The 18,652-nt window shown below is 44.2% G+C and overlaps 1 protein-coding gene across 3 annotated transcripts in view; it reads right to left on the bottom strand.

Annotated features, from left to right (window-relative positions):
• CARMIL1 (capping protein regulator and myosin 1 linker 1) overlaps positions 1–18,652 on the bottom strand; it is a 317,490-nt gene that overhangs the window by 196,102 nt on the left and 102,736 nt on the right. The window lies entirely within an intron of this gene.

Raw genomic sequence — 18,652 nt, 5'->3', positions numbered from 1 at the left:
CCCCAGTCTGGGAGGATCCCTCATGCCGTGGAGTGGCTGGGCCCGTGGGCCATGGCCGCTGGGCCTGCATGTCCAGAGCCTGTGCTCCGCAACGGGAGAGGCCACGGCAGTGAGAGGCCTGCGTACCGCAAAAAACAACAACAACAAGAAGTGGGGTCAGATGAGTGAGTGCAGGTCAACTGTAGCCCAGGAGTAGCAGGACTGGCTACAAAAACTGCAGGGCCCTTTGTTCAAAAATTATGAAGAATTTTAAAGACAGTGACAGAAAGCATTTACCCAAGCGTTAGGGCCCTTCTGAGAGCAGTGCCCTGTGTGCCTGTACAGGTCACATGCCCGTGAAGCCAGCCCTGAGTAGTAGCTACCATATATCAAGTGTTCCCTGTGTGCCATAAATGGCATCCTTGGATACACTGATTCATTTAATCTTCCCAACAACCATATTCTCTATCATTATTACCCCCAGTTTACAGATGAATAAACAGATTCTGTGATATAACCCAAGGGCAGGAGTAGGGTTCACGTCTGTCAACTCCAAAGCCTATGCTCTTCACCATTAGGCTACCTTTACACGTTCTAACCCAATCTTGCCTCCTGGTCTCTAGCCCCTGGCAGTTCAGTTAGATTTGGGGTAGAAGGGTGAGAGCCCAGGGCCACCTGTGACTGGGAAGGGATTCACAAAGCTCCCAGCTCAAATAGCATCTTCCTCAACATTCCAGTAGTTTAAAAGATTCTCTTGTCAAATCCAAGAATGGCCTGGAGAGCTAAATTTTTCAAGTCATCTGCACTAGCCAAGGCTTGACTAAGACAGTAGTACCCAGGGAAGTCGAGTTTGGCTGCCTTTGGGGAAAAGGCAGTAGGCAGTTTTGTTGCGTGAGACACACAGGGTTCAGTGGTGAGCATCAGACAGTCAGAAGAGGCCTGACAGCAATAGAAAGGGAGTTAAAAGGGGGCCAGAGACAGGCGTGGCCGGTGTTCTCATTTGCTTAGGTCTGGCAAACAGGTTATCTGTGACTAAATTACAAGATCAGGGCTCATCTTAAAGGATGAAAAATTTGCCTTCTCTGAACTAAGACCTTGTCCCACAGCACTTTTTTTTTTTTTTGCGGTACGCGGGCCTCTCACTGTTGTGGCCTCTCCCGTTGCGGAGCACAGGCTCCGGACGCGCAGGCTCAGCAGCCATGGCTCACGGGACCAGCCGCTCCGCGGCATGTGGGATCTTCCCGGACTGGGGCACGAACCTGTGTCCCCTGCATCGGCAGGCAGACTCTCAACCACTGCGCCACCAGGGAGGCCCTCACATTTTTTTTAATTGAAGTTTAGTTGATCCACAATATTGTGTTAGTTTCAGGTGTGCAGCAGAGTGATTCAGTATTTTTGCAGATTATATTCCATTACAGATTATCACAAGATAGTGAGTGTAACTCCCTGTACTATACAGTATATACTTGTTGCTTATCTATTTTATATACAGTAATTTGTATCTGCGAATCTCATACCCCTAATTTGTCCCTCCCCACTTCCCTCTCCTCTTTGGTAACCACAAGTTTGCTTTCTATATCTGTGAATTGGTTTCTGTTTTGCATATACATTCATTTGTATTACTTTTTAGATTCCACATCTAAGTGGTATCATTCAGCATTTGTCTTTGTCTGTCTGACTTATTTCACTAAAGCATAATATTCTCTAGGTCCATCCACATTGCTGCCAATTTCATTCTGTTTTACCGCTGAATAATATTCCATTCCACAGCACATCCTGACGTGGCACCCTTTCAAACACTGCTCCTCCTCCAGGGGAAAAGGAAAAAAGAAAAAGAAGGAAATAATGCTGACAGTCGTGATGATCAGCATGGCTGTAGGAAGCCAGACTCCTCACCTCTTTACCTATGGTTGACCCTTGACCAACTTGGGGCTTAGTCTGCATATAACTTAGAGTGGGTCCTCCATACCCACAGTTCGGCCACATCTGAGGATTCAACCAACCACAGGCCATCTAGTAAGTACTATAGTCTTTACTACTGAAAAATATCTGCATAAAAGTGGATCTATGCAGTTCAAACTCATGCTTTTCAAGCGTCAATGGTACAATGGCAGCACACACGTTTCTTTCTTCCAGGGGTACTTGTATGATCAATTGCTGATTTTTCAAGAATCTTAAGTCCACAAAACCTTTACACCGACGTAAAATAAGAGTCAAATCATAAAACTCACATGCCAGAAAGGACTCAATATCAATCACCTAGTGAAAGACCCCCTTAGAGTTTATAATCTGAGAGCAGATCCAAAGAAACTCATCTCGTAGATAGTTTGTGCCGGAGCTGGACTAGAAGAGGCAACTCCTTATTCCCATGTATTTCCTTTTCACTCTCTCCTCAAAGAGCAATAAGGGTCAATGCCAAAAGCCCCAGACAGGAACACGTAGCCTCTTCAGTAGTCAGAAAAATATGTTTAGCTCTGTGAACATTCCCTCAAAGGAAAATTGGTCCTACAACATCCAGGATCATTTTACAAGCATAGTAGTAATACCAGCCAATACATGTTGGGTACCATGTTCTCATAGGTTTGCATACATCATCTCCTTTAATCCCCACAGCAGCCTATGGGCTAGATACTATTATTAACCTCATTTTAAGAAGAAGAAACTGAGACACACAGAGAGTATATTACTTGCCCACGTCACCTAGCAAGTAGGTGGCAGAGCTGGGATTCGAACCCAGATGGTCTGGCCCCAGAGACTGTGCTAATTACTTATAAGGGCTCTCGAATCTCACCTGTCCAAGAACCAGCTTCCTCAATAGTCTGCACACATGCAAACACAGATGAGTCATAGAGCTTTAAAGCCAGAAAGAAGCAAACAGGTAAAAGTGTCATCAATAAGATGATGGATATTTGCATATCATAAGAACGAGGACCAGTCTCTACTGTCTGTCCAGACCAGTGTCTATCTGTCTGTCTCTGTCTGTCTCTGATCACGGGTTAATCTCTGTGAGTCTCTATTTGGATCTGTCTACTTGATTCTACATGTGTATCTCTCAGCTTACCTGTGTCTCTCCTTGCCTGTTCCCCACCCCTCCCTCCAATCCCTTCTCTCTGCTACGGCCTCCACTATCCCCACCAAGCCCCAAGCCATCTTCTCATTCTCTTTTCCCTCCTCTGGCTCCCCACCCCCTTCACTCTGCCCCCATGCCCCAGTGCTTTCTCTCTGCTAATCACTGAGAGCTTGTATCTTATTTACACCCATTGCAAAACGACAGGCACCCATCACAGAAGAAATACTGCGTTCTCAGAGTATTTGATTTGGAACATAGTCACAGAGAAACTTGAAAAAACCATGGAATAAAAATGACAAGACACCTTTTGACATTATTATACAACGAGCACATCAGTAATTAAGTGATTACAAGGTCCCCTGGGTGAATCTAGTTACGAAAAACTAATCTCAAAACAGGCACCCACATAACTGACACACGGCAGCAATCTCCAGCACGAGGTGCAGGCTGGCCTTTCCGCCCACTTACAAGTGTCACGTTTTGGAGAATAACGTCTCCCACAAGCAGCCAAGGCATCAGGTGACCTACCTGACTTCTCTTGATCTGTCCTCTCCTGGAAAGTCACCAGGGGGTTTTTAGGGGCCACTGACAAGGTATTAACTGGCTCAATATTTTTTTTTCTTTTTTTTTTTTTTTGCGGTACGCGGGCCTCTCACTGTTGTGGCCTCTCCCATTGCAGAGCACAGGCTCCGGATGCGCAGGCTCAGCGGCCATGGCTCACGGGCCCAGCCGCTCCAAGGCATGTGGGATCTTCCCGGACCGGGGCACGAACCCGTGTCCCCTGCATCGGCAGGGAGACTCTCTCAACCACTGCGCCACCAGGGAAGCCCCCAATATATTTTTTAAAAGAGAGAAAAAAAGCCCAGGGTGTTCACACGGATTCACCTTTTGAGTAAAGAGCAATCTCTTGACCATATGTAGATACATGAGGTTCTAATGATCACTTCTGCTTTCACTCTGGCAACAAAAGCGCTCACAGTCTGTGGCCCTGCATGCCAACTCCCTTTCTTTAGAAATATTTTAAAGGCCGCCTAAGTACACAGTGTCCTTCAGAAGGTGGACGCAGGCCCAAATCATTTGTTTGAAAAGAGATACACCCAGGCTTTGAAGGCAGAAGCTCTGTGCTGGCTGGTCCCCATTTCTGGTGATCAGCTCAGATCCCCAGAGGCATGAGGACTGTTCTTAGAAAGCCTTGAAGGGGATGGAGCTGAAGGGATGAAATTCTCCAATGCTGACCCAGCCTTTCCCAACACCATGCCCACTTGTGAGCACAAGAGCATAGCAATGTTTTGAAGCAAGTGTGCAAAACTATGAATGCTACCATTCCAAGAATTGTGCTTTTTGTTTTATCAACCCAAACTGGGCCAATAAATGGGGCTACATTCATGCTGGGAATCCCAAAGAACTCAGTCTCCTAGCTTTCCTGTTTGGGGCCAAGATGCCCTAGGATTTGTGGCCTTGGAGGTCTTACACACACACACACGGCTTCTAGCAGGTGAGGGGGGAAATCGCACAGGAAAACTCCTCTTTGATTTATCAGGAAGTGTTTCCTGGTAGTGTGCACTACCTTGGTGCTAGGGATAGCAAGCCTCTTCCTTGCAGGGTGACCACATCTTCATTTCAATTCTGGCTCTGCCGCTTTCTAGCTGTTTAACGCTGACAGAGTTAGTTAACTTCTCAGTTTGCTCACCTGTAGAACAAGAATAATACTGCTCTGCAGGACTAATCTAATACTATTGTTTTAAGTAAAATACAAACGTAGATAAAGCCCTAGCCCAGCACCCAGACGTCTCTGCTGAATACATCAAAATAATTGGTGTGAGAGCATCTTAAATTTAGATTCCCAAAGTAAGATGAACATCTATTGAATTTTTAAATAATGGTTTTTGTCAACAGAACAAAACAAACAGCAGCAAAACAGAAACAACGATTCTGAGACATCTCCTAGGCTGGCATTTTCAGTTCAATATATGTACCTTTAACCTTGAAGGAGAAGAATTTTCTTGCAGAGTTAAAAAAACGGGGGGTGGGGGGGGGGGGTGGAGGGTATTAGAAGGAGTATATGTGCTGAGCCAAGGAACCTTAACCACAAAGGGCAAGCTAGAACTTCCCTCCCACCTCCTCTGCGAGGCCCATTCTTCCAGAAGAGTCTTAGCATGCAAACCACATTTTCAACCTCTATAATGAATTTCCTCTCCCTTTCATTGAAATGCAAGCAGCAGCCTGGTTCCCTTTGAGGCTTCTTGGTTCAACTTTTAACTTCAAAATTTCACTTGGAAACATTTATAAAAAATCCTCCCTACTGTTAAGACTCATAGCTTAGCAGAGAAGCCTAAATTTCCCTATGGAAATGATACAAAACGAGGTCGGCCATGGAACCCTCTCATGGCACACTTACTAAAAACAAAAGTATCTGTTTCACCCTCTTATAGGACTCCATTACCTAAAGCCTGCCGCTGCACAGGCAATCCATAAATTCACGGCCCCTAAATCCACATTCTCTCCTGCACATTACCAAAAACGCCTTTCCTGTAAAACTGGGCTCTTCAAGGAAAAATTCAACCAATGGTCTTATACCACCCAAACGCTCTCTAATTTGCAAGCAAACTAAATGATGAGTGCCATTTAATACGTTTCCCCTCTTCCAAACCCCCAGATTTCATTAATCCAAGACACAAGCTTTGGAGCGGGAGACGGGCAGGTGGCGAGGACTGTTAGCGCCACTGTGAAGAGTTATGAGTGACAGATGCTAAGGGACTTGTGCAAGGTCACCCATAAAGTTGAGGAAGAATAAAAAGCCCCTCTGGCTCTGAGCCTCGTAACAACCCACTGCACACAGCTCTGATGACCTTCACCCTCTCTGGCCAAAGCACGACACTTCACCCAAAAGGAATACAAAACAACACATCGTCTTAGTGCAATTTCTGCCCCCAAATCCCTTATAAAACGGATCACCACACTAGGAGGCAACATACTCCAGCGCAGGCCCTGAGAACTACAAATCCAGCCCCACCTGTTTTTTATAAATAAAGTTTTACTGGGACACAGCCCCAACCATGTTTAATGGATCATCTCCAGCTGCTTTCACACTATGAAGGCAGAGCTGAGCAGATGCAACAGAGATTTTTATGCCTCACAAAGCCGAAAATATTTACTATCTGGTCCTTTACAGAAAGTAAAGGTTTGCTGACCCCTTGCATAGTGGTTTCGAGGACAAACTCTGGGGTCGGGTTGCCTGGGCTTCCAAGCTTCACTATTTACTATCTGTGTGACTTGGGGCAAACTACTTAATCTTCTCAGTGGCTCAGTTTCCTCTTCTGTAAAATGGGAGCAACAAGGTACACCTCATGGAGCCATGAGGGTTAAATAAGTTAATGTGTGTCAATAAGTGAACATAGGTAAAGTGCTGAGAAGAATATACAGAAAGTGCCAGCATATGGAAAGTGCTAGTGTTTGTTATTATTTATATTACAATATTATAATAATATTATACATGTCCATTATAGTATTACACTAAGAACAGAGTTATTGGATTTAGCCTGGGTTTGGCCTCTAGCTGGCCAAGTGACCTGACTCTGAGCAAGTTACTATCTCTGTGGACCTCAATTCACCCAAGTGTAAAATAAGGGGGTTGGAATAGGTGTCTAACTTACCTTGCTACACTCTGGGTCATGACTCAGGCCCACTGTAGAAATGTCCCAGTTCTAGGACCCCTCTTCTCTTTGCTTTGCATGGACTGCCAAGAATAGCAAATCGCCAGTAAATATTTGCTGAGAGGAATTAATTCCTTCTTGGGCCCCTGCTCCCCGGAAGGACAGATGCTCCCTCAATAGGGGGGGCAAGGAAGTCACTGGAGTTTGTTTTTTGTCTTCTGATATCTAGTTTCGGGGGAAGTCTTTGTACTCTAACACCTGTGTAAATCCATTTCTTTTCACCTGGTTATTTATGCCATTATGCAGAAATGGAATGTTTACATACAGCTTGTCAGACACAATAGCTTCATTCTTCCTGCAGTCCTTTTATTGCAAATTGTAAGGTTTTATCAAAGCATGAAAGAAAACAAATGTTTCTAATTTTTCTCCATGGATGAACATGTGGCTACTTCCAAACATCATCAATTCTTCTTGATGTCACTAACATTTCAGATCTTCTTTTCAAAGCACTGGCCAAAACAAAACTCTGGAACCAGCTGCATTGATTCTATGATGATAACTTTTTTTTTTTTTTTTTTTTTTTGTGGTATGCGGGCCTCTCACTGTTGTGGCCTCTCCCGTTGCGGAGCACAGGCTCCAGATGCACAGGCTCAGCGGCCATGGCTCACGGGCCCAGCTGTTCCATGGCATGCGGGATCTTCCCAGACCGGGGCACGAACCCGTGTCCCCTGCATCGGCAGGCGGACTCTCAACCACTGCGCCACCAGGGAAGCCCGATAACATATTTTTAAAGGCAGAATAATGGCGTGACCATAATCCCTGGAATGGGACCACCTCTTAGGCTAAGAGTAAAGATGAGCCCAACACCTAGAACCAGCCCCACAGGTCCAGGAAGGTCAGGTTAAGGCACTTACGTGGGGCAGAGTTTCTGCCCAGACCTCTCAGCATTGGGGTCTCATGGGTCTGCATGGGGCACGCTTGGAAAGGGACCTCTGCTATTCATCACTGTCATATTTATGGTTTAAATGAATTCACCAACAGTAGAATCACAGTCATTCAAAGAATACAGAAAAATACAACATGAATGTAAAGATCACGTTAACCCAGCTAACAGAACTTCTCCTGCTTCCCTAACACAAGGCCATCCCGTCTCTTCTTGAACAAGTCATGAGTCACCAGAACCTAACTCTAGCAAAAAATCACAAAGTTAAAAGCAATCCGGAGATAGGCGTATCTAATTCCTTTATTTTATAGATGCGGAAACAGACCAGGAAGGGTCAAACAATTGTCTGCATTTATCAGGGCTTGCTTTTTTTTTTTTTCCAAACAATGGAATTTAAGCACAAATAAATTTTTTAAAGGAAATGGGTGGCTCTCATAACAAATTTTTTTTAATGTTTTTCATTAAAAACCAGAGCTCAAGAGGGACAGAAACCAAATCAACTCTACAGATTTGAGAAGCAAGAACTAGTGGGGAGTCCCTTCTGGCTGCCCTGATGAAGTGAATGGACACCAGCCACTTTTCTTCCAGGTATGATTCCTCTCAAGATTCAAAACCCAGAAGCGAGAACCCCATCCTGGGCACGGCACCCAATAAAGACCACAGAGAATTACTTGAAAGGAAAGACACGTAACAGTTACGGCTTAATGACAAAGACCACGGGCTCCAGAGGCAGAAAGCCTGGGTATGAACCCCCACTAGACCACTCACTACTAGATGTGTGACCTGGGGCAGGTTACTTAGCTTCTCCATGCCTTCATCACCCGACCTGTAAAAACATGGAGACAATACGCCTACTGAGATAACACAGATACACAGAACGAGACCTGGCACATAAAGGAGTCCAACAAACACATGTTCTTGGACAAGTTCAGTGGTAATATTAGTTAACCAGCTATACGGCAGAGCTGGAACATGAAGTAAGTTTCACTCATTTTTATCACAATTCTCATGCTGTGGTCCCTACCCAACCTACACTATTTCAATTTGTCAGCCTACAAGGGGGCCCCTTAGATCCCCATCTTCTCAAGCCAAGGAGGTACAAATGTCACCTCCTTATTCTTCACCTTTTGTTAATTATCATTTTCATCAAATGAAAAAAAGTTCACATTTTCTTTCCTGCTCTCAGAGGAAATTTATGAAATATTCCTCCACTGTGCAGAAGTATGGGTGGCATATGGTAGGGGAATTGGCTTAGATTTAATACTGTTACATAAATAATCAGATTGAGAGATATTCTTCATTACATTCCACGACAAACAGGGAGAGAAGGAGAAAAAAGATTTGGAGTGATTATACTGAGAAATCCAGGTATGCACATAATTTTCAAACTGAGGGCTGCAGCCCATTGGTGGCTGGTTAAATCAGTTCAGGAGAGTTTAACAAGCATATTAATAAAATAGACTGAACTGGAAGTGAAAAGAAAATCAAGTGCATTACAAATAGAAACCAGAGCATTGTTTCATGAAACTTCTGTTTCAGAGATATCAGTGTGCTCATGGCACACATGCATGCGTGTGTGTGTGCACAAGACTGTGTGCACACATGGGGGGGGGGGTGCTTCTCAAAATCAATATAAAATGCATTTCTTCTGTGGGTCCAGATTTTGAGAGTTTGATAAAAACTGGTTTATGGCACCATCTGCACCTGTAAGCATGATCCGCCATGAGGGTATGAGAAGGTTGAGGCAGCGTGGTAGGATGGCAAGAACATGAGCTTTGGAGACAACAAAATCCCAGCTTTGGCATTTTGTGAGCAGACTGGTCACAGCCAAGTTCCTTTAAATCTCCAGGCTGCAGTATCCACACCTCTAACTTGGAGACAGTATTTGTCCTTGTGTAAGAATTGGAGATTACCTATCAAGTGCTAAGCCTACAGCACACATTAATATAAAATAAGTCATGGGCTTCCCTGGTGGCGCAGTGGTTGAGAGTCCGCCTGCCGATGCAGGGGACTAGGGTTCGTGCCCCGATCCCGGAAGATCCCACATGCCGTGGAGCGGCTGGGCCCGCGAGCCATGGCCGCGGAGCCTGTGTGTCCGGAGCCTGTGCTCCGCAACGGGAGAGGCCACAGCAGTGAGAGGCCCGCGTACAGCAAAAAAAAAAAATAAATAAAAAATAAATAAAATAAGTCATTGTAACTGGCCTCAAAGAATACAGCTCTGAAAGTGATCTATAGGGATAAAAAACTGAGACCTACAGAGACATGTACAAACCTGTTAGTTAGGGACAGAGACAAGCCCAAATGCCCTGTCTCCCGCCCTGAATCCCGTTCTCGACACATCATCTCCAGGATGTAGCTTGAGTCAGTGCAGGGGGAGATTATTCCCATGTTAACTACAGCCTATCTGACAATTAGAAAAGAATTTCCATGTCTGGGTGGAGATGTAGTGAAACCTGATATAGAGAAAGAATGGGCTTTACATCATAAGAGACTATTACAAGCAACTCTATGCCAATAAAATGGACAACCTGGAAGAAATGGACAAATTCTTAGAAAGGTATAACCTTCCAAGACTGAAAAGGAAGAAACAGAAAATATGAATAGACCAATCACAAGTAATGAAATTGAAACTGTGATTAAATATCTACCAACAAACAAAAGTTCAGGACCAGATGGCTTCACAGGTGAATTCTATCAAACATTTAGAGAAGAGCTAACACCCGTCCTTCTCAAACTCTTCCAAAAAATTACAAAGGAAGGAACACTTCCAAACTCATCTACGAGGCCACCATCACCCTGATACCAAAACCAGACAAAGATACTACAAAAAAAGAAAATTACAGACCAATATCACTGATGAATATACACGCAAAAATCCTCAACAAAATACTAGCAAACAGAATCCAACAACACATTAAAAGGATCATACACCATGATCAAGTGGGATTTATCCCAGGGATGCAAGGATTCTTCAAAATACGCAAATCAATCAATGTGATACACCATATTAACAAATTGAAGAATAAAAACCATATGATCATCTCAATAGATGCAGAAAAAAGCTTTAGAAAAAATTCAACACCCATTTATGATAAGAGCGCTACAGAAAGTGGACACAAGAGGGGACCTACCTCGACATAATAAAGGCCATATATGACAAACCCACAGCAAACATCATTCTCAATGGTGGAAAACTGAAAGCATTTCCTCTAAGACCAGGAACAAGACAAGGATGTCCAGTCTCATCACTATTATTCAACATAGTTTTGGAAGTCCTAGCCATGGCAATCAGAGAAGATATAGAAATAAAAGGAATACAAACTGGAAAAGAACAAGTAAAACTGTCACTGTTTGCAGATGACATGATACTACACATAGAGAATCTTAAAGATGCCACCAGAGGCATGGACATACATACTCTACCAAATGTAAAATAGATAGCTAGTGGGAAGCAGCCACATAGCACAGAGAGATCAGCTTGGTGCTTTGTGACCACCTAGAGTGGTGGGATAGGGAGGGTGGGAGGGAGATGCAAGAGGGAGGAGATATGGGGATATATGTATAGCTGATTCACTTTGTTATAAAGCAGAAACTAACACACCATTGTAAAGCAATTATACTCCAATAAAGATGTTAAAAAGAAAAAAAAAAGATGTCACCAGAAAACTACTAGAGCTAATCAATGAATTTGGTAAAGTTGCAGGATACAAAATTAATGCACAGAAATCTTTTGCATTCCTATACACTAATGATGAAAAATTTGAAAGAGAAATTAAGGAAACAATCCCATTCACCACTGTAACAAAAATACCTAGGAATAAACCTACCTAAGGAGGTAAAAGACCTGTACTCAGAAAACTATAAGACACTGATGAAAGAAATCAGAGATGACACAAACAGATGGATAGATATACCATGGTCTTGGATGGGAAGAATCAATATTGTGAAAATGGCTATACTACCCAAAGCAATCTACAGATTCAACGCCATCCCTATCAAATTACCAGTGGCATTTTTTTACAGAACTAGAACAAAAAATCTTAAAATTTGTATGGAGACACAAAAGACTCCAAATAACCAAAGCAGTCTTGAGGGAAAAAAACGGAGCTGAAGGAATCAGACTCCCTGACTTCAGAGTATACTACAAAGCTACAGTAATCAAGACAATATGGTACTGGCACAAAACCAGAAACAGATCAATGGAACAAGATAGAAAGCCCAAAGATAAACCCACGCACCTATGGCCAACTAATCTATGACAAAGGAGGCAAGGATATGCAATGGAGAAAAGACAGTCTCTTCAATAAGTGGTGCTGGGAAAACCAGACAGCTATATGTAAAAGAATGAAATTAGAACACTCCCTAACACCATACATAAAAATAAACTCAAAATGGATTCAAGACCTAAATGTAAGACCAGACACTATAAAACCCTTAGAGGAAAACATAGGAAGAACACTCTTTGACATAAATCACAGCAAGATCTTTTTTGACCCACCTCCTAGAGAAATGGAAATAAAAACAAAAATAAACAAATGGGACCTAATGGAACTTACAAGCTTTGGCAAAGCAAAGGAAACTACAAACAAGATGAAAAGACAACCCTCAGAATGTGAGAAAATATTTGCAAATGAGTCAACGGACAAAGGATTAATCTCCAAAATATATAAACAGCTCATGCAGCTCAATATTAAAAAAACAAACAACCCAATCAAAAAAATGGGCAGGAGACCTAAACAGACATTTCTCCAAAGAAGACATACAGATGGCCAAGAAGCACATGAAAAGCTGCTCAACATCCCTTATTATTAGAGAAATGCAAATCAAAACTACAATGAGGTATCACCTCACACATTTAGAATGGGCATCGTCAGAAAATCTACAAACAACAAATGCTGGAGAGGGTGTGGAGAAAAGGGAACCCTCCTGCACTGTTAGTGGGGAATGTAAATTGACACAGCCACTATGGAGAACAGTATGGAGGTTCCTGAAATAACTTAAAACAGAATCACCATATGACCCAGCAATCCTACTACTGGGCATATACCCAGAGAAAACCATAATTCAAAAAGACACATGCACCCCAATGTTCATTGCAGCACTGTTTACAATAGCCAAGTCATGGAAGCAACCTAAATGCCCATCGACAGGCGAGTGGATAAAGAAGATGTGGTACATATATACAATGGAATATTACTCAACCAGAAAAAGAAACGAAATTGGGTCATTTATAGAGATGTGGATGGATCTAGAGACTCATACAGAGTGAAGTTAGAAAGAGAAAAATAAATAACATATATTAATGCACATATGCGGAGTCTAGAAAAATGGTACAGATGAACCAGTCTGCAGGGCAGAAATAGAGACACAAATGTAGAGAACAAACATATGGACACCAAGAGGGGAAAGTGACGGGGGGCGGGGTGTGTGTGTGTGTGATGAATTGGGAGACTGGGATTGACACATATACACTAATATGTATAAAATAGATAATAAGAACCTGCTGTATAAAAAAATAAATAAAATTCAAAAAAAGGAATGGGCTTTTGACTCAGACCAATTTGAATTCACTTGCCAATTCCCCCACTTCAATTATATAATCTGAGTCCTAATTTTCTTACCTGTAAAATGGGTATGGCATAAGCTCTATATGACAGTTGTGAGGATTAAATGAGATAACTTGTAAAAACGCTAGCACTCTCTTAGACACGCTAACTTTATTCACTGACGATGTTAACACCTGGCTAAAAGTCTCTATACACCATCTCCTCTCCAACTTCTGAGATCAGAGGTCAGTAATGCATCCATTCACATAAGGGCACTGGACTCTGGAGATGTACTGGAGTTTTACTGTCCCAGTTTGAATCCTGACTCTGCCACTTACAAGCGTGGGTGATGTGGAGAATGGCCTCCCTGTGTCTCTCTTTCTCATTTGTAAAATAAGGGATCATCATACACATACCTCACTAGGTACTGTTGTGAGGATATACACAAGGTGCTTAGAACAGTGTTGCCAACAGTAAGTGTTAGCATCATTGTCATGCATCGGCAAGACTCAGTGATCAGGTGGCCTTCTCATCCTTTGACCTTTTGGTCCCCTTAGTCATTCCCTGGGCCGTGCTGTCTATCTGTTCTACGATTCCTAATTCATGCATCCCACTCTCTAACCACAACCTTCTAATTTCTCCTTCAGTGTGACCCATGGGCCAGAGGGGCTGGCATCACTTAGGAGCTTGTTAGAAATGCAGAATCTGAGGCCCCACTCCCAGACCTACTGCACCAGAATCTGCAGTTTAATAAGATCCCCCGGTGATTTATACACACATTACAGTTAGCGAAGCACATGCATCTTTCCCTCTCCTCAGCTGGGCCTGCCACTCTGTTACTTGCCCCCTGACCCTGCCAGGTCACTGACCATCCTACATCCTCCCAGCCCATCTTCATCCCACTAAAACCCCACTGAAATCATTCCTCCACTGTTAATACCTTCGGCCTGTGTGTTCCCTATCCTTTCATTACGCCCACAGAGAAAAACCTCAACCCTGCATGAACCCACCCAGCCACCTATTCCAGGTTTGCAGTGGCATCTGCCAAGTGCAGCCGGAGAACAGGTCTAACCCACGAGCTGATTTCGCTTCCTGCATCTGGGAAGACGACTTCACTCCTACTCCACTGAGTACACAGACTTCATCAGAATGGCACCGCTGACCATCCCACCCCAACCCTCCACACCTGCCTGCCCCTGCGGCTACATCTGTCCTCTCATCTTCCTCTTCTTCTGACGTGCTGGAGGTAAATGCCCACCACCTCACCTGGGCTCTGGATTATATCCTGCCCACCTTTGCAGGAACTTTAAGTGACTAACTATGCCTTCCATTCCATATGTAAATATCCAGATAGAGAGACCCCAAGATCTACATCTGTACCCTGGATTCTTCACCCCTCTTGTAGCTCCATCTAACTCCCTCCTTCCTCTGAGCCCAACTTCTCAAAAAAGGATCTGCACCTCATGTCTTCATTTTTCTGCCTCAAATTCACTCTACTGTTCAAAACTGGCTTCTGTCCCCACAGCTCCACTGAGGTCCCAATCACCTCTTTGTTGCTGAGCCCCGTGTATTTTTCTTAACATTTCCTAACAAGATTTCTCCTTAGCACTGGCACAGCCCCTCAAGCTTGGAATTCTCTTTTCCAGAGGTTTGTCCACCCACCTCCCTGGTCATATCCATTCCCCACTCCCTGCTACCTTCCATTCTCTCCCATGACTTCGATGGATCTCAGAGGAATCCCAAGTTCACGTCAGCCCAGATCATTCTCGGATCATCAGATCTGTCTCTCTAACTCCACGTGGATGTCTCTCCGAACCTTAAACTCAGCATGTGATCTTTCTTCCAGAATCCGCTCCTCCTCTAAGAGTTTGAGCTCAGTAATGAGTCATGGCCATCCATACAGTGTCTCAAGCCAGAAGTCCAGGCATTGTCAATGTCAGTCCCTACCTCAGTCATTCACCAAGTTCAGTGCAATCTAAACATCTCTTAAATCCAGTCACTTCTCTCCAGCTCCGGTGCAATGACTGTACTCCAAGCCACCATCATCCTGCTCCTGTACCACAGGCCATAGCCTCCCCACAGACCCATCTTGCCTCACCAAGTCAGCTGCCCGTATAGGATCTTGATGCGATCTTCTAGAAACCCAAACATTATCTTAGCGCTTCTCTGCTTAAGCTCTCCAGTGGCTCTGCATGACTCCACTGATCTCTGCTTCCACCTGCAGCCTCCTTTCCCTCCCTCTCCTCCCCACCCACCCCTCCAGTTCCAGCCACACTGGAACTTGGTCCCCCCAAGGGGACCTGCCCCACCCTCTGCTCCAACTGCTCTTCCTTCCCGCTTTCTTCACCTTCACGTGATTCACACCTGCTCATCCTTCAAATCCCAACCTAAAGAACTTCCCTAAGAAAATCCAGACTAGAGCAGGTCTCCCGATCATATATTCTCACAGTATTTGCACATTTCCTTAGTAATACCTTTTAATTATTGGTGGAATTGTATATGTAACATCTAACGGCGCCACCAGACTGTAAGGTAGCTGGGAGCAGGGACCATATCCATCCTAGTCAAAGTTTACTGCTCTTCCTCACCCCCTTTCCAGCTGCAAAAACTCGAGTTCAAAAGGTAAAAAGAGTTGCTACAGTCTGTGAATCCAATTATAAAAATTCTGTTATGCCCGTTTATTCCTGACAGCTACCACATAATAGACACATCCTTCCTATTTAATAGTCATATCCTATAAGGGAAGTACCTGAAAATCTGTTGTTTGCAGCTCACCTCGACCCACTTCAAACAGATCTACTAGCTAATCCCCAACTCACCTGCCAAAAAAAGAATAATAGAACAAGAAAAAGGTAACCTAGCAGAGGAAAGGTGTAGAAATGCCAAACGCTGACATCCCTGCCTTTTGCCTACTGTGTTCGAAGAACTTCTTTACTCAAAAATTCACTACAGAAAGACTCTAGTTTTCTGCTGCTCCCACAGGCTGGGAATGTCATTTCTAGCAATAGATGCAGGAAAAGCAAAATCCACTCCAATAAATGGTTTCAGGTGTCCTAAGGCTCTCTCTGTCCTTGATTTTGCCCTTGATTGTGCCAACAGAGCAACAGAGTTAAGTCCACAAAACGAAACAATTTACAAAAGGTGGGTCGGGGTACTGATAGGGCAGACTTCATACAAAATATAGGAAAAAATCACATGTTATTTTAACTGACAATTAATAGACCATTTAAACAGAAAGAAACTTATCTTTAAAATGCAGGCATAATGAAAGGACATGCCAAAGAGAGGAAACCTATTTTTGTAAATAGAGCATGGTTTTCCTTCTTGAAACTTCAGATAAATGAGATTTGCTATGTGGAGAAGTGTTTTGCTCTGGGAACACGGAAACATCACTCACCTGTTCAAAGAACCCCACCTGAACATTGTGTCCAATGGCTCAAAGTTGCCAGATAAAGTGAAACTTTGGGCAGAGCTTTCTAAGCCAAACCCAGCCTTTGCACAATGGGAGGAAGTGAAAAGCTGACATCCCTCAAGCACAAACACTGCTGCTGCTCCGCCCTTTAATGTAGAAATTAGCAACTGGTTCTCCGTGTGGCTATGCCTCCTCCTCCCTGCCTCGGTAGGAACCAGCAAACTGTAAGTGATCCCTTTATTTTTTTTTTGCTCCCGACCACTCCCAAGCTTTCCCCTCTCCCCAGCTATGCCAGAAACAGGCCGGGTACCCCAGTCTGGCATCAACCACTTCCCAGGGTGGGTCAGGAACTCTGTGCCTCTCTGTTTCTAGATTTCTATTTCTATAGCTCATCACTTCCCCTCCCAAGGCAGCAAACTCTGGTTGGCCCCTTCCCCCAAGGTCCCTGCTTCCTCAGAACACACACATACCCATGCAGCCCAGCTCCAACACCAAGGGGATCCCTCTTCTGCCTTCTTTGAATGGCATGACTGCAAAGGACTGGCTGGTCTGCACAAGGATCAGCCCAGACTGGAGCCCCAAGTTCTTTTTCTTTTCCAAGTTGTCCACATAGAACCCCTGGAGCCCTGGTCCAAACTCTCCTCTCTGTGGCCCCTCAAGACTAGGAGGGAGAGGAACACAGGCCTCTGGCAGAGTCCGCAAAAAGTGGAGGCTGAACGCAGAGTCATTTCAGAGGGGAACGGGGTAGAGGCAGGATTATGCCGGAAGGTGTGTCTTTGTGTTTCTCTATCTCTTGTTAAAATGAATTTCATTAAATTAGCACTCTTTGGTTCCAAAAAAGTAGAATTCTCTTTTAAATGAACCTATCTTATTCTTTTTTTGTACTATTTATAATTGTCATTAAATACGTTAAGTCATTCATTTATTCATTAGATTATGGTTGTCTACCTTGTAGACATTAAGGATAAAAAGACAAAGCCCTGCCTTCAAGCAGCTTATAGTCTACCGGGAGGAGACAGACTACACACAAATAAATAAGTAAAAATAAGGTATGTCAGATGGTGACAAATGTTATGGAGAAAAAGCTAGTAGGAAAATGGAAGAGTGAGTGCTGTGTGGGCACTGGAGAGGGGGTGGTGGGTAGAGGGGGTGGTGGGTAGGTGGCATTTTTAAATAGTTTGGTGAGACCTCATTATGAAGTGATGTTGAAAAATGTCTAAAACAAGTGACGGAATCAGCCATGTGGACATCTTGGATAAGAGTGGTCCAGGCAGAGGAAGTGGCAAAGGCAAACAGCATATTCCTGAGGCAAGACTATGCCTGTGGTACTTGGAGGAGAAAGAAGAGCTCACTGTGGCTTGAGGGGAATAAGAACCGGTGAGGTCAGACGGGGCTATGAGACCCATGAGGCGCTACAATCCACTGTCCACACTTTCGCTTTTACTTGGAATAAAAGGGGAAGCCGGGCCTCCCTGGTGGCGCAAGTGGTTGAGAGTCCGCCTGCCGATGCAGGGGATACGGGTTCGTGCCCCGGTCTGGGAGGATCCCATATGCCGCGGAGCGGCTGGGCCCGTGAGCCATGGCCGCTGAGCCTGCGCGTCCGGAGCCTGTGCTCCGCAACGGGGGAGGCCACAACAGTGAGAGGCCCGCATACCGCAAAAAAAAAAAAAAAAAAAAAAAAGGGGAAGCCACTGGGGGATTTTGAGCACAAGAGTGATGTGACCTGACATTTAAAATGATCTCTCTGACTGCCGTGTTGAGAACAGAATGGAAAGTGGGTGAGAGGGCAAGAACAGAAGCAGGGAACCAGTCAGGAGGCAACTGCAATAACTTGCGAGAGAGAGGATGGTGGCTGGGACCAGAGTGGTCAGTGGGAGTGGGGAGAAGTGGATATCCTTTGATGACAGAGCCCAAATGGATTTGTGAACCGAGTGGATTTGGAATATATTAGTTATTTTGCTCAAGGCAACAGTTTGGTTTATACCCGTGAAATAATTATATAACAACTGAAGATGGTACATGATTAAGTGACTACTGTATTGGTCTGGG

This window comes from Mesoplodon densirostris, chromosome 10, assembly GCF_025265405.1.
Source record: "Mesoplodon densirostris isolate mMesDen1 chromosome 10, mMesDen1 primary haplotype, whole genome shotgun sequence".
NCBI classification, from domain to species: Eukaryota; Metazoa; Chordata; class Mammalia; order Artiodactyla; family Ziphiidae; genus Mesoplodon; species Mesoplodon densirostris.
Note: the sequence above shows the minus strand (reverse complement) of the source record. Positions and strands in the feature narration are given on the sequence as shown.